The sequence below is a fragment of the Lycorma delicatula genome, chromosome 11 (assembly GCF_047948215.1).
Source record: "Lycorma delicatula isolate Av1 chromosome 11, ASM4794821v1, whole genome shotgun sequence".
In the NCBI taxonomy this organism is placed as follows: domain Eukaryota; kingdom Metazoa; phylum Arthropoda; class Insecta; order Hemiptera; family Fulgoridae; genus Lycorma; species Lycorma delicatula.
Window position 1 is genome coordinate 36788628 of NC_134465.1, and position 15421 is coordinate 36804048.

The 15421-nt window shown below is 30.4% G+C and overlaps 1 protein-coding gene across 1 annotated transcript in view; it reads left to right on the forward strand.

Annotated features, from left to right (window-relative positions):
* The first annotated feature begins 567 nt into the window (after positions 1-567).
* Positions 568-15421, forward strand: part of LOC142332228 (putative RNA-binding protein EIF1AD) — a 39859-nt gene continuing 25005 nt past the window's right edge. Inside the window, exon 1 of the mRNA XM_075378521.1 lies at positions 568-823. The gene's annotated coding sequence lies outside the window, so the exon portion shown is untranslated. The remainder of the gene's footprint in view (positions 824-15421) is intronic.

The window sequence follows — 15421 nt, forward strand, 5'->3', positions numbered from 1 at the left end:
AAATAATATTAATCATTACCTCCTTACGTACCATTCATGATTTTTGTAATCTATGTCATAAAAAGTGCCCTGTTTTTTTAATTCCTGATTAGAAAAAAAAAAATAGTGACACTAAACAAAAATTATTGATGGGCTTGCAGGTCTGTATTGACATGTACGAAATGAGTTTGATTACATACATAACAGTTTGTTAGATATAATTAAGTAAAAATGTCATTATAACGCTGGCTGTTTTAGTGCACATTTATAAAAGATATTTTAATATTTTATGTAATTATAAGTTCGTCAAGTCTGATAAATAATAACAATATAGTAAAACTAATTTAATATTAGACAACCTATGTGCTGGATGGTGAGTTGTTAAAAAAAAAAAAAAAAAAATTAGATGGAATAATTTTTTCATTACTTTAATTTTTAAAAGTACTCGTTAAAAGATGTCTGTTGTTGGCGGTCGCGCCGTGGTGGGGAGAAGACAGACAGTGTAAACAGAGATGGTGAGTTAAAAAAAAAATTAGATGGAATAATTTTTTCATTACTTAAATGTTTAAAAGTACTCGTTAGAAGATGTCTGTTGATGGCGGTCGCGCCGTAGTGGGGGGAAGACAGGCAAACATAATGAGTGCAAACAGAGAAATAACTAATCAAGCCAGGAACTCTAGTACTGGACTATATCGGGAAATTGTCGGTAGATAGATTTATTACGCATACGCATTCAGTTAGTGCCTCGAGTTAATATTCTCTTTTTTTTTAACGTAACCTAATCCAGTTGTTAACGTCATCCAGTTTATATATTTTGTATGAGACGTCTGTTATTATTGACAAAGTGAGTTTTATTTTTTTAATTAATATTATTACGGAATATTATAACATCTTTGAAACAATAATTCCCATTTGTTGTATTCAAATTATTTATTAGATTAAAAATGTTAGAACTCAGTTTACACTCATTTATTTTTACAAAATAAATTAATAATTATTTACTGTCTTTATCTGTTGACAATGTATCCAAATAGTTCTAAATAGTTGCGAACCAGAATCGCAAAAATAAACAAATAAAAATGAAATGCGTTATATGCTTGGCTATATAGGTTATTTGGCCATTAACTAGGGAAGTAAACTTTATTGTATATAAATTTACTGATGTAAGCCAAGTGTATTTCATGTGTTAGAAAGAGGTTTTCAACATGAAATTTATCATATCTCATTTTAGATATATTAATTTTTAAGTCGGATCAGTAAATAAAATCATCAGTAACTACATTGAAGGTTGATTCGTTATTAGGAGGGACCCTACTCGGAATCAAACACGGGGCCTTCTGTTTAACAGGCAAACATACGTATGCCATCGAATGGATAAAAAATTAACAATCTTTAATTATAGCAATTTTATCACAAATTACATGAATAATTTTTAAAGAAAAGTGGTGTATTTAAATTACAAAATAATTTGTAGAGAAACAATGTTCACTTTTCGCAATCATAAATAAGCATAAAAATATTGTTACAGATAATTTTATTTTTTTTATGTTTTCTATTCATTCGTTTAAATGAAAGAATGTGTGTTATTTGTACTGAAAAGAGTAGTAACATTCCTAAATAATTATTCACCTCTGTAAAATTAACAGAACTAGATTTTTTTTTGCTGCACAATACGAGTTTACAAGAGCCTCATTTTACTTCCCGATAACTTTTTTAAGAAATTACAAAACTATTTAATAGGTAATAACCTATTCATTCAAAATAAAATTAAATATCTTACTTTACAGAACCGATGTTAATCAGTTAATGAACTTTTAATGATTAATTATTAAAAAAAACTTGAATATTCTGCATCTTCAATTAATATGTACAAATGTTATATAACTAAATGATTTTCATTAACGCTTTCTAAATAAATATATTTTATAAACATAATAACTTCACATATTTTTAAAGGTAATTATGCCATTGTTTTTATGCGTCGTTGAGTGACGTATTACTCAATTCCGCTGTATTCTACTTATTATATACCAACCACAATAAAAAAATCATTTAAAAATCAATGAATAACACATACATACACATGCACGCGCACACGAATAAATAAAGTAATGTATTATTTATTAACAGATATTAATGAAACTGAAAATTACTTCAAAATTATTTAAGACTACCCTTCCCGTTGGTTAATTAACAGCGTGTACTATTCTTAATAGGTAGGTTGTATTTGAAAACTCATTCATTTTACAAATGAATGTAATTGGCAGGTGCTATATTGCCATTTAAACTGATTATTTTTCCCTCGTGGCACCAGTACCTTCTTAATTCGGTATCGAGGTAAATCGCTACTACGCTGCGTTTGTCTTAGATTTGTATAGAATAGATCTTGCTAAGCTATCAATAAGGACAATGTAAAAAAAAATATTTTTAATATTTGAGGTAAAATTTTGGTATTATTTATTTTTTTAAATTTAATAACCATTCAATTTGTCATTTTATTATTGTTTATTAAAAAATTACAATTTTTCTAAAATATTTAAATTGATTTTATATAAGATTAATATACTTACTTGATATTTGTCGTTTAAGTAGAAGTGTTAAAAATTTTTAAAATCGTACTTAATAACTTTCTGTTTATTTTAATTTGTATCTTATAGTTAATAAAATAATCACTGATCTTATAAATCTGACCTCTTAACCGGATTTACATGTTTCATTTATCCGTAAAATTTACTTGAATTATTGCATGTTTTACGTATTACTCGAATTAGCCGAGAAACTTTCTTGTTAGAAAATTCAGAAATTAATTCTGATTCAAATTAAGTGTAATGTGAGGTTAATATTTATTTAAAAAAAACTTCGATTATTCGGACCTGCATACTTCAAACATTTTGACTTAAAAGCAATGACAAATCTTAAGAGAAGAAAATAATAAGCTGAAAAAAAATGTTGTTGATTCTTGACTAACGACTAAGTATGTATAACGAAGGTATTAGTAATGTAATTTCACAGCTAGTGGTAAATAATGACGTAATGCGCTAGTATCTCAGTTAATCGCTTTTATTTTTCTCGTTCATAGATTTGTATCGTATGAAAACGACTAAATCTTACTGGGATTCAAACCCAAACTTTTCGTAGACGCTACCACTCTTTCCGCCTATGTGTTTCCTCAGTTTCATTCAGAAAATGTTATTATTCTGCTAAGATAAGTATACATGTTTTCGTTATAAACTCATAACAAAAATAAAGCTAATTAGCTAGACAGTGAATTTAAATTATAAATTCCTTGACTGTCCGCTCACGAAAAGGCTTTGTTCTGCATTTACACCCACAGGCTGTTTCTTCATTAAAACAAAGATTATAGGAAAGTAATTGGAAGCCATAACATTTTTACAGGAAATGAATTAAACTTTCAAAACTAATAATCGTCTGCATCAATAATATTTTACGGGGCCTCGTACATATAATGTTTTTGGCATCTTATAAAATTATCTTTTAAAATTTTTATTTCTTTGAAATTAAGAAATAATAAAATGTATTATTTTTTTTGTTATGTTTATCAGAGATACGATTAAGGCATAAATGAGCCGCAGGGTTGAACATTGTACAGCACCCGTACGAAGTTAGATATGGTAACTAATCGGTACTACACTGCATCTTGAGCGAAAAATTATTTACTCTCCTTTATCTTGTACTTGCGCGCAAACACGGGAATGCATGCGGCAGGGGTTGGAGAATTTTGGATCTTTTTTATTGAAGATAAAGAAGTCCGTTTAAGTCTTTTGGCACTTGTTATCTTATTCTAACTTCTGGAAGCAGGTCTTTTTAAATACGAGTAGTTTGAATATTTAATATTTCCTTTTTTAAATATTAATTGGGTCACCTAGACAGGGATTCTTGCAATTTTGACTGTCATTTACTGTTTTTGTTTTATTTGATATATGTATTATATTTTTTAAAAATTACGGTTTGAAATTTTTGTTAATCGATGCGTTCCCATAAGCTGCGAGATAAATTTTTTGATAAAAACTAAATAAAAAAAGCAACTTGCGAATGTATTTACTTCTAATAAGAAAGTAAAAACCGACTGGATTACGAACATAGCGGTTTAACTCATTTCTTTTTTATATGTATTATGCAAGTTCTATATTTATTTCATCTTTTAACGCCGAAATTTATAATTATTGTTGTTTTTTTTTCATATGACAATACGGTAGATAAATATTTTGCTACGCAAATAATTAGTGGAATTCGGATTCAGAATTTTCCGGATATAAGTCGGAGACGTGATAGACCTAATCTGATAAACGTAAAATAAAATGTCCAATTTTAGTCTACCAAAACGGTAGTAGTAAAAAAATAATAACAAGAAACTTGTGTCTGTTGCCATTGAAACACACATATTATGTCTTAACTGTGTTAGTTAATCATGTCAATTGACCTTATAATTTCTAATACAATAAACGTTTTTTAAACTACCCTTCTCGTACGCATTTTGGGCCAATGAAATCAAAAGGTGGATTGTTAAGTTTTGAATGTTATGTAATTAGAAGAATAATGGAGGACGCTCGCACACGGAGACATATACATAGTTTTTATTTATTTAACTGTTATATATGTTAATAGTGTGAGGGCGACGTTGCATCTGAAGACATCTGCACTCCGTTCTTTTAGTTCACTATTCACATGGCTTTCTACTAAATCGGCAGTATTATATACTTAGCTTCAATTATTGCAGTATATATATATATATATATATATTTTAATCTCCGGATCCACCGTTAGGCATTCAGATGCCATGCCTGACCGGAATCCGGAGGTCCCGGGTTCGAATCCCGGTCAGGTGTATGGCATCTTCACACGCGCTACAACAAATCATTCATCTCATCTTCTGAAGAATGCCTAACGGTAGATCGGGAGGTTACAAAATATGTATATATATATATATTGTAATAAAGATATATATAATAAAACAGGCAGAAAAATTATAGAGTAATTAATTTTATTATAGTAAACAATATGAAAATAACTGCGAGAGGACATTACAGTCGGATAAAACGTTCAGGGTTCGATTTCCGGTTTTGTATGGTATTTATGGTACGGTGTAAAATTAATTTCATTAAAAAAATAAAAACATAATGGAAAAAGATGTGACCTTCGTCGCAAAATAAATTAATAAAAAGTAATACTGGTTGTAAATATTCGTTTAATATTAACGTGTAATAATCTTAACAATTTTCGACAGAACTGCTTGCGGAAGCACTGTCAACAACTCTACCATTGCTGTGTAAGGTACCCCCTCCATCAAAACAGTCAGTGCCCTTTCAAGGTTAAACAGCTTCACTACTGCGTTCCGTTCACGCAGTAGCGTAAAGCACGTTTCAACAAATAATTAAGTAATAGTTCATACTACCAAGTGATCATTTGAAAATTTACCGCATTTATTATTCAACAGATATCAGTCCCATTTTATTTTTGTTTGCAGGCATGTATACCATTCTCAGGGGTGACACCTTTATAAAATTATTTTCAAAGGGGTGTAACGTATCCTCTCCGCTACACCTACCCCAACTCAAAAATCTTGTATGGCAATAACAACATTTAATTCTATTAATTGACAACCCGAAAAAATAATGAATTTTGGTGAAAAGAGAATTAAAATCCGCCCACCCCTTCGCTCTGTAGGTGCGAAAAACCATTTCGGGTAGTACTTATCTAAATTTCAGTCCAACAAAAATATCTATAAAGTTACATGATATTATTTCTTAAACCGTTTAAAATAATCATAATCTGTGGATTAAATCTGTGAAAATTATTTTAAAATTACCAGCACAAAATTTCGCCCTTAAATGTTTTATAAATTTTCAAGGGTTGAAACTTATTTTTTTAAAAATAAGACAATGTAGCTTGTGAGACCTCATTGAAAGGCCTTTTGAATGACAAGTAATTTGGTAAAAATTAAATAAAAATTGCTATACTGGTATTCAAGTTATGACTATAAATGTGGTTTTTTTTTAAAGTTATGTTGCGATACAGTATTACTGAACCAAAGCATCAGGTCTGAAATCGTCCGTTCTTGTTAAAAATATGGGTTTTAGGTTTCTCCAGCATTGAAAAAACGTACCAGTAAACACAGCATTATAACATCAGTTAAAGATACAAAAAACCAATAATAAGGTACCTACTTCTTTGCTGGCAACACGTTGAAAATTTATTACTAGATAAACTTAATGGTTAAATAAAAACTAATTTGTAAATTAATAATTGTTAATCAAAAAATAAATCTTAAATCATTGATTAGTTAATTTTGTTAATAAGCTTTTTAACAATAGCAGACCTTAAGAAAAAATAAATGAAACGCTTTTTTCCTCAATAAAATAAAAGTATCAATTTTTAAATCATTTGTTAAAAGTGGTTCTCATTTTTCTGTAAACAGTAATAAAGTCTTTGTTTAAATCTATATCTTACTTTTATTAAAGTTTCTTTAGTTACATCCCTACATGCTCTTACAATTTTATTTTTCAACTCTTGTATGTTAGCACGAATTTCTTTATAAATTATTGATTTTAAATGACCTCACAAAAAATAATGCCAGTGGTGTGAGATCAGCAGATCTTGCCGACCACTCATCTGTTTCTCTTCTACCTATCCAACGGCCAGGAAACATTCGGTCCGACCATTGTGAACTGGAAGTGAACAGTGAGCAGGTGTTCCATCTTGCTGAAAGTGAAGCATGTCTTCGTTAAGTAACATATTTCCATTGCCATCTAACTGATTTTGTAAGGCATGGACTATTATTATTATTATTTTGGGTGAATAACTTCATCCAGCAACTGCAAATACCTGTCAAATTCCCATTGATAAATACCGGACTGATTATGTTATCACCGTAAATCCCTGCTCACACATTTATTTTATTAGGATGTTACGTGTTTCCAAAATTGAACACGAGTATTTACATCGCTCCAGTATCCACAGTTATGTTTATTAACAAAGAAAGAAGGGGAATTCATCATTGGATCGGCATTAATCGAATCATTTCTTCACAGAATTCAATCCTTCTGTAAGCACCTTCTGTCATTCAGTTCTTGATGCAGTTGAATTGTATACGGAAAGAATTTATTCAATTTTAATGTAGTGAAAACAAAACCATAAGAAACCTCAGATTCACGGGATATTTATGAATTGAGTTCTGAGGATTTGCTACTACATTTCCCCAAGATTTTCAACCAAGTTAATTCGTCTAAAACATTTTGCCTTGCATGTTTCTTATTCATGACAGATCCCGTTTCTTGGAATTTTTTTACAAGTTTTACAGTGTAAGTGTGAAACATTTTTATTTGGATGCCGTTCATTAAATACTCGGACAGTTCTTGTACATTTATTTTGTTCTTCATATGTAAAAAGTAGTCAAGTCCTTTCTTCCAGATTGTAAGTCATCTTTGCAAGACAAATTTACTAAAGACAAAAAATGAAATGTCATCAAATGGTAGAACAACAACACAAACCAGATGCCAATTTCAACTGAAGAACACAACAATTTAAATATAGCATGATGAAATAAATACAATAAATACTTTTTGCCACTAATTACATACAATATGAAAGAAAACAGTTTGCAAAAATTTATCGTAGAAACTAAGATCTTAATAATTGGCAAAAAATTATAACCTGTTATAAGTAGATGATCAATTTTTCAACATGTTGGCAGCAAAGAAGTAGGTTAGGTTAGGTTATTATTGGTTTTTTGTATGTTTAACTGATGTAATAATATTGTGTTTACTGGTTCGTTTTGTCAATGCTTGGGAAACCTAAAACCCATATTTCTAACACAAACGGACGATTTCAGACCTAATGCTTTGGGTCAGTATCACTGTATTCCAACGTAACCTAAAAAAAAACACATTTTTAATCGTAACTTAAATACCAACGAACCAATTTTTATTATATTTGTACTAAATTACTTATAATTCAAAAAGGCCTTCCAATAAGGTGTCACAAGCTACATCGTCTCATTAAAAAAAAATAAGTTTTCAATCCTTGAAAATTTATAAAACATATAAGAGTGAAATTTTGTGTTGGTAATTTAAAAAATAATTTTCACAGTTTTAATCCACAGATTACGATTATTTTAAACGGTTTAATAAATAATATAACGTAATTTTGTAGTTAGTTATTTTTGTTGGATTGAAATTTAAAAAAAGTACTACCCCTAATGGTTTTTTGCACATACCGAGCGAACGGGTGGGCGGATTTTAATTCTCTTTTCACCAAAATTCATTATTTTTTTCGAGTTGTTAATTAATGGAATTAAATGTTACCATTGCCATATAAGATTCTTGAGTTGGGGTAGGTGTAGCGGAGAGGGTAGGTTCCATTCCCTTTGAAAATAACTTTAGAAAGGTTCCCCCGAGAACGGTATACTTGCCTGCAAACAGAAATACGGTAAAACTGATAGCTGTTGAATAATAAAGGTCTATTTACACACATCGTGCCGTGTCGGTTCAGTATCAGTATTCGATCAGTAATGCCGATTCACACGCATCCGACATCTATCTGTAGTACATACCACACAGTACGTACTGCAGTACTAATTGGCGTCGCTGATCGATCAGGATAACAGTGGTACTGATCTGACACGGCAGTGATGTGCGTAAATAGATATTTTTTTTGTTTTAGATGAGTTTGAGAAACGCCATTTACGCAACCACCGTAAATGGGGGGAGTGTCGGATTCGCACTGGTTCGGCTAGATGTTATTAAGAGCCTATGTACCCGCACCCTACCGACTAAAACTCCATCTTACCGTTTCGCCTCCTCCGGGTTGGTCCTGCAGTTTAAGCATTGCGCGGACCCAAGAGGTGCCTTTAGGGTCCAGGGGTTCAGAGTCCCCGTGGTTCATCACCGTCGCCCATCCACACAAGTGCAGACGCATGACGGCTCCACAGGAGGTTGTCCTTCGCCCCTTCACCATCAAGTCACTTTCTTTGCCTGAGTCTCAGGTCTTTTGTATGGAACTCTGATTTTTTGCTGGATGATCTTCAGTCCTCTTAGTGATTTGGGTCCTAAATCAGGATTCTGCAGCTTCTGTCGCGTAAATAGACCTTAAATGCGGTAACTCAAATGATCATCCGGTACATAGAGGTTTAAATGTAAAGGGAAAGATTTCTGTATGAATCAGAACATTATAATCGGTCATTAATCACAATTAAATGTCGAAATTTGGCAACTGATTTATAAATATATACTATTAAAAATAATGACGTAATATGTGTTGATGAAAATGTTAAACAATATGCGATGTCAATTGTAAACATTTCATTTCCTTTTCTCGCGGCTGACCGTAGAATTACGATTTTTACTTCCTTGTACGAAGTAAAGGAAGTATTGGGATCGCGAAAAATTTCAGATTTCAGCGGAAATATCCATTTTGACTAGTTCGGCGTGACGTATCTATCTCGCATAACTCAAAACCTATTAGTCGCAGGATCTTGAAACATCGGATTTAGGACTGCTGTAACATCTAGTTGTGCGCCTTCCCTTTTAGTTGTAATCGGGTGAACCAAAAGTGACTAGAAAAGTCCAAAATAAAAAAATAAAAAATGGATTTTGGACTTTTTCTTAACTGCAGTAATCAGCCCTCATTAAGAAGAGCCTTTCAACGATATATCTTAGATGGTACTTATTTTCATTGGTTCCAGAGTTACAGCCAAATAACTTTTTAATTAATGAAATTTTTGGGTCCTTCAAGGGGAAGGCATATCGGTTCGAATCATTTTATTTTCTTTTTTTTAACTTTTATTTTTAATTTAAATATATTGATTCAATAATTATTAACCTCTGATTGTAAACAACTGTTTTTAACTTTTTTAACTATTTTTTTATTTTTATTTAAATATATTGATTTATTAATAACTAACAGATCCGGCAATGCTTCACTATTAGTAGATTTGAGTATATATATATATATATATATATAAAATGAGCACAATTGAAAGTTTGATAAAAGATTAAGAAAATGAACATTATGGAACTTCATAAAATTTCACCTTTTCCTTTTCACCCTTTTCGCCATTTCCTTCCATTCCCCAATTTATATTTCCCCTTCCTCTTTCCCCCTTTTCTTCATTTTCCCAGTTTTGTTTTTCCATTTTCCCCTTCTTCCCTTTTCCCCCCACGTGAATCGGTCCAGTAGTTTTTTAGTCTATAGCGGACACACATATTGGAAACATTGAAATGTAATCGTAAAGTATTTAGTATAGTGCGAGTTGCTTTTACGTCCAACAGAGCGCTGTATTTAAAAAAAAACCATGTTTTTACCTATCACAGATGTGACATCTTAGGTATATAAATAGTAGGTATAAAAAACACGCGCGTATTCGAATTTAACGTTGTCTCAAAATTTCGAAGTAATCGGTGAAGAATTTTCGGAGTTTTAAGATTTTGAACAAACAAACGTTTACGTTTTTATTTATATCGATTATTAATCTCTGATTGTATTAAAATGTGTATATGTAATTTAGTAGGCGTACAAGGAAGTCATGTAGGATCCGCATCAAATTTTCTTTTAAAAAGAATAATATGTACTTCAAGTCATCTCCTTTTCTAAGCCAGCCTCCGTGGCACGAGTGGTAGTGTCTCGGCTTTTCATCCGGAGGTCCCGAGTTCGAACTCGGTCAGACATGACATTTTCACACACGCTACAAATCATTCATCTCATCCTCTGAAGCAGTAACTAACGGTGGTCCCGGAGGTTAAACAAAATAAAACAAACAAGTCATTTCCTTTTAACAACTGTCTTACCTGACTGTGTTTTATATTTAGTTTAACGTAAATGTTTATCTTGTACAGAATAAACTTTTTAATTATGTTTGTTTTTTATTTTATTTTACACTCCCCTTAACGTTTTTTTTTTTTTTTGCTGTAAATAATAAAATAAAGAACTATGATTTAAGTCTATGTATATAAGTTTTTTGTTATTTTGAAAAACTTTGTTAACAAGGAAATTTAGGAGTTTTTTTTAATGTATTTTACCATCTTGGAACTTTAAAATCTAAATGATTAATTTAACGCTTGTTTTATTATGTACATGGAATAAATTTTTTTTGGTAAATGTTTATTTTTGTTTTTTCTCTTACAAATATTAATACAAAAAAGGTTTAAAACCACACACACTATGCGCATGTATTTGTATATATAATTAAATTTTATTATTTTTTTTTTTACTTTGTAAAAATTGTATAGTTAAGAAAATATCAGTTATTGACGTAATTAACTTTATTGATAAGAATGTACGCCTAAATATTAATTAATCTATCTTTACCTCGTCCACTTGTGAGCGTAACGTTTCTCGTTATACTTAAAATATCACAAAACTGGAACAAAGCACAACATACTCTAACCAACAAAGACGTTCTTACAACATAACCAAACATATTAAGAAAACAACTAACCGACTAATCGATATTTTGATTGCACTACAGCCCAAATATGTAGCATTTTATTAACAGAAAGAACGGGGTTTTTTCTGAGGAAAAAAATTACAAACCGTGTGGAAAAAACATTCGTGTAGGGTTTCTTATAACTTTTACTAGAGTCCTGATAAACGGACGTTGGCACTAAAAGTGTTAATAAATATATTTGGCTGCTCAAAATTATAATGTAAGCTAATAAATAAATAAATATATTTTATTACTTTATTAGTAAAATTGAGCTTTTTAATTTGTTATCATTAATGAAATAAGTGCAGCTTAGTCATGTTTGATACTCAACTTGTATGCATCAGCTTAGCCAATTTGTATTACGACCTCATAAATAAAAAAAAAAATACATTATAAATTCTATTTTAGTATATAAGGAAAAAACACTAATACTACAGCAGTAAGCGAATAACATTTTAAAAACAAAAGATACTTTTGCAAAGTGCGTTTTTAATGAAGAGAAACGTTTTCCCACGCGAGGGATTTACGTTTGTGTATATATGTGACTTACACATATTGGGTCGTTGACCCAATGGGTTGGTAACCTCGTGGACTCTTCGACACAGCTGATCATCTTACTGGGCTATTGTGTCAAGGACACAATAGCCGGTTGTGCTATGAACGAGGGAGTAGCCCTCCCCCGTTCCTTGCCTTATGAACGGGGGGGGGGAGGTGGCGACCGAAAAGTCACATGGCGGGTGACTTCCCTACGAGGTTGCGATGTACTTCTCACAGCTTGCCTTTATACCTGTTCAGTTCACCCTTAAATACTTACGAACGGATTACCGAAATCGTTGTACGGATTGTGTGTTTTTGAATTACGTCCCGCAACGGTTAATAAATAGTATGCGATTTTATTTTTGTACTAGAAATGCTTTTTCTTATCATTTCGAAGAGAAAAATTAAACTACAAAGCAAGTTTTATTGTGTAAATAGGCTTCTGAAATAAGAATTAATAATAATTGAACTAAATTCACCTGGTTTCCCCTCTTTCCTCATACTGTGTTTCTGTTAGGAGTTAAGTAAGTTATTCTAAGTATTCTCAAGGAACAGCAGCTTATATAAACTTTCTGTTGTTGAATTTTCCTCAGTTTTTTCTCAAAAAATAGGTTTTTTTCATTTTGAATATTGTATAATTTTGTTTTTTCACATTTTTTTAATTTTTTTAGGGGCTGATGTCTTTTGGTTGAGCATATTCATTGGTTTCGGTTTATCTTAATACATTATGATGTAAGGTAAAGGTAATACTTCATTTCTTTTGTGAATAGCAACATCTAATCTGATAAAATTAACATTCAAGTCTTCAGGAAAATTAACAATGTGTTTTTTTTTTACCATTTCCAGCAAATCCTTTTGCATTTTGCTAACAGTGAATGTGACTTTTTCATGTTTTATTCCAAATACTAGTGATATGCCACAGTCAATGTACAAGTTTATTGTTGAAATGTTGGAAACTGAACTGTGGCCAATAACAGTTTCTTGATCATGATTCAATCATTTTCTATTTAAAGAATCATCAGTGAAAACATTGCATTTTCCATCAAAATAACACAACATACCCGATGATGTTAGAACGTAAAATTTTTAAGTAATTTCTTAGAATGGAAGTTACAAGTACAACCTATCAACATGGTCATGTAATGGTAGTCTTTGAAATCTGTATGGTGTATTCTTTTTAAGGGTACAATTGAACAACAGCATGTGCATCTCCTCAGTTTTATGATTATTGACAGTTAGATCTCTTTCATCTGGAAATAAACATTCAATTGTCAATTCGATTTGAGTCATATTTGTTTCTTTTGGAACTTTGATTTGCAATATTTTACATATTGTTGGTACATTTAAAAGACTGCAATTCTTTTGTTCTTATGACTTTGAAGAGTAGCTATAAGGCATTTTGGCAGGCAGGCTCTAACAAGTTCAATGTGGAACTTGGAGAAATAATATGGCACTATATATAACATATTGATAATTATCAAAATTACCAAGCAGCACCTAAAACTAAACAATTTAAATTAGTTTTAACAAATAAAAAGATTTAAAAAAATATGCAGTGTTAATTGAGTATAATAATAATAAAAATAATGGCTGAAGCCAAGAAAAAATTATGTTTGTAGGTATGTCAGTTTGACTCAAGAGTGTGGTAGGGTTTTGAGCCCTATGTATTTTAAAAACATATTTATCGGTGATTCATGCAAACATGATAAACCTTCCAAGATAAAAAACTTATAACAAACAATTAGTTTAGAAAAAATATGAAAAAAAGCACGCTATTCAATTGTTAAGAACATCTATTTAAAGTAACATTATTTTGGTATTTATTATTTTGTAATTGAATCCAAATGTAAAAAACAAATGGTTTAGAAGAAACACGAAAATGTAAGCTACTCAATCATTAAGAACATCTATTATTTTGCTATTTTATTATTTAGTATTTAAAACAGTTTGCTTAACTTTAATCCCCTTTATTCATATTGGCCATTCACTCCAAAAGTGGAATGATTCAGGAATCATATGAGGTGTTTAATATTTTTACTCGGTTGTTTAAACAATTATTTTGTTTACTCTTTAATTTATTGTAATTTTTTGTATAGTGAAAACAAAAACAAATGTAATAAAATGAGTAGACCTGGAAATGTAACCGTTCTTAATAATGATCCTGATCTGACTTCCACTTTCAGATCACTACATTGATTGGGCACTATGGTCATGGCTTATTGCAGATTATGTATAATAGAAAATGATTTTGGAATCGAACTTACACCACCATTATAACTGGTAATGTGGCAGCCAGGGTTGATGTGATAGCAGGTGTAAAGAGACCCTTCTCTACTCACAATACACTTTACTATATAATGTTGAGAGTAACAAATAGTATTCAGTTTCTTTGTACATCAATTTTTTTTTATTCAGAACAAATAATTGTTTTTTTGGGTCTTTTTTCAACTAAAAATGTTTTTTTTTTTTTGGAAGAGGATAAAGTATTATTCTTTCTGGTAGTAAATTGGAATTGATGTGATCTATTCATATTGAGTTAAGGTTTTCTAGACAAATTCTTCTGATTTTGGTTTGGTTATCATGCTTAGTAGTAATCCATAATGCAGATAGTGTGTTCAGATATTTTTTTGCTAGAATTAATGATTCATCTGTTGTATTTATATTAAAATCACTGCTAATTTTTCCCCTGATTTATTTCAATTTTCAGATATTCTTCTAGTTCTTCAATAAATTCAATTCTGCTTCCTAATAGTGGTCTATGTATTAGTATTAAGTGATGTTGTTTTTTAACTCTTGACAATTTCAATTTCTATAGATTTTGCTTTTTATAGTTTTGGCTTTTGGATTGTATACCTTATATTCTCTTTTATAAATATTATAATTCCATTTTCTTTTTAATGTTCTCGGTTTTGATATTTTATTATATCCATTTACATTATAAACATTACTTTTACATAAATTGACTTCTGATAGACAAAATTATGTCTTTTTCAATTCTCATTCTTTTTAATTGCATATTTAGTGTACACCAGTTTATATTAAGCTGTTTCTGTTTAATGAGGATTATATTTAGATTAGGCTTGTATTTATTATTTGTACTGTTGTATTTTCCAATTTGTATTATATATTTTTTCATTATTATTTATTAATATTTCATGATTTTGCATTTTCAGATTCATTTTTGTTTGAGTATGTAAATAAATTTTTATAGTGTTATATATACTTTTTGTCCAATGAAGAAACATCAAAACCAGTACATATAAAATTGTGACTAAGCTTGGTCCTTTTCCGGTGAGTGGGTACTGCTTTTTTCAAAAAGATACAAAGTACCCATATTTTTTTTGTTTTTTAATAACCAAATTAACCTCCAAAACATAATTTTTATTAAAATAACCCAATAGCTCTTTATGGTCACATTCCTTCTTATTGTGATTTTTAGCTCACCACCATAAACTTTCATTACTT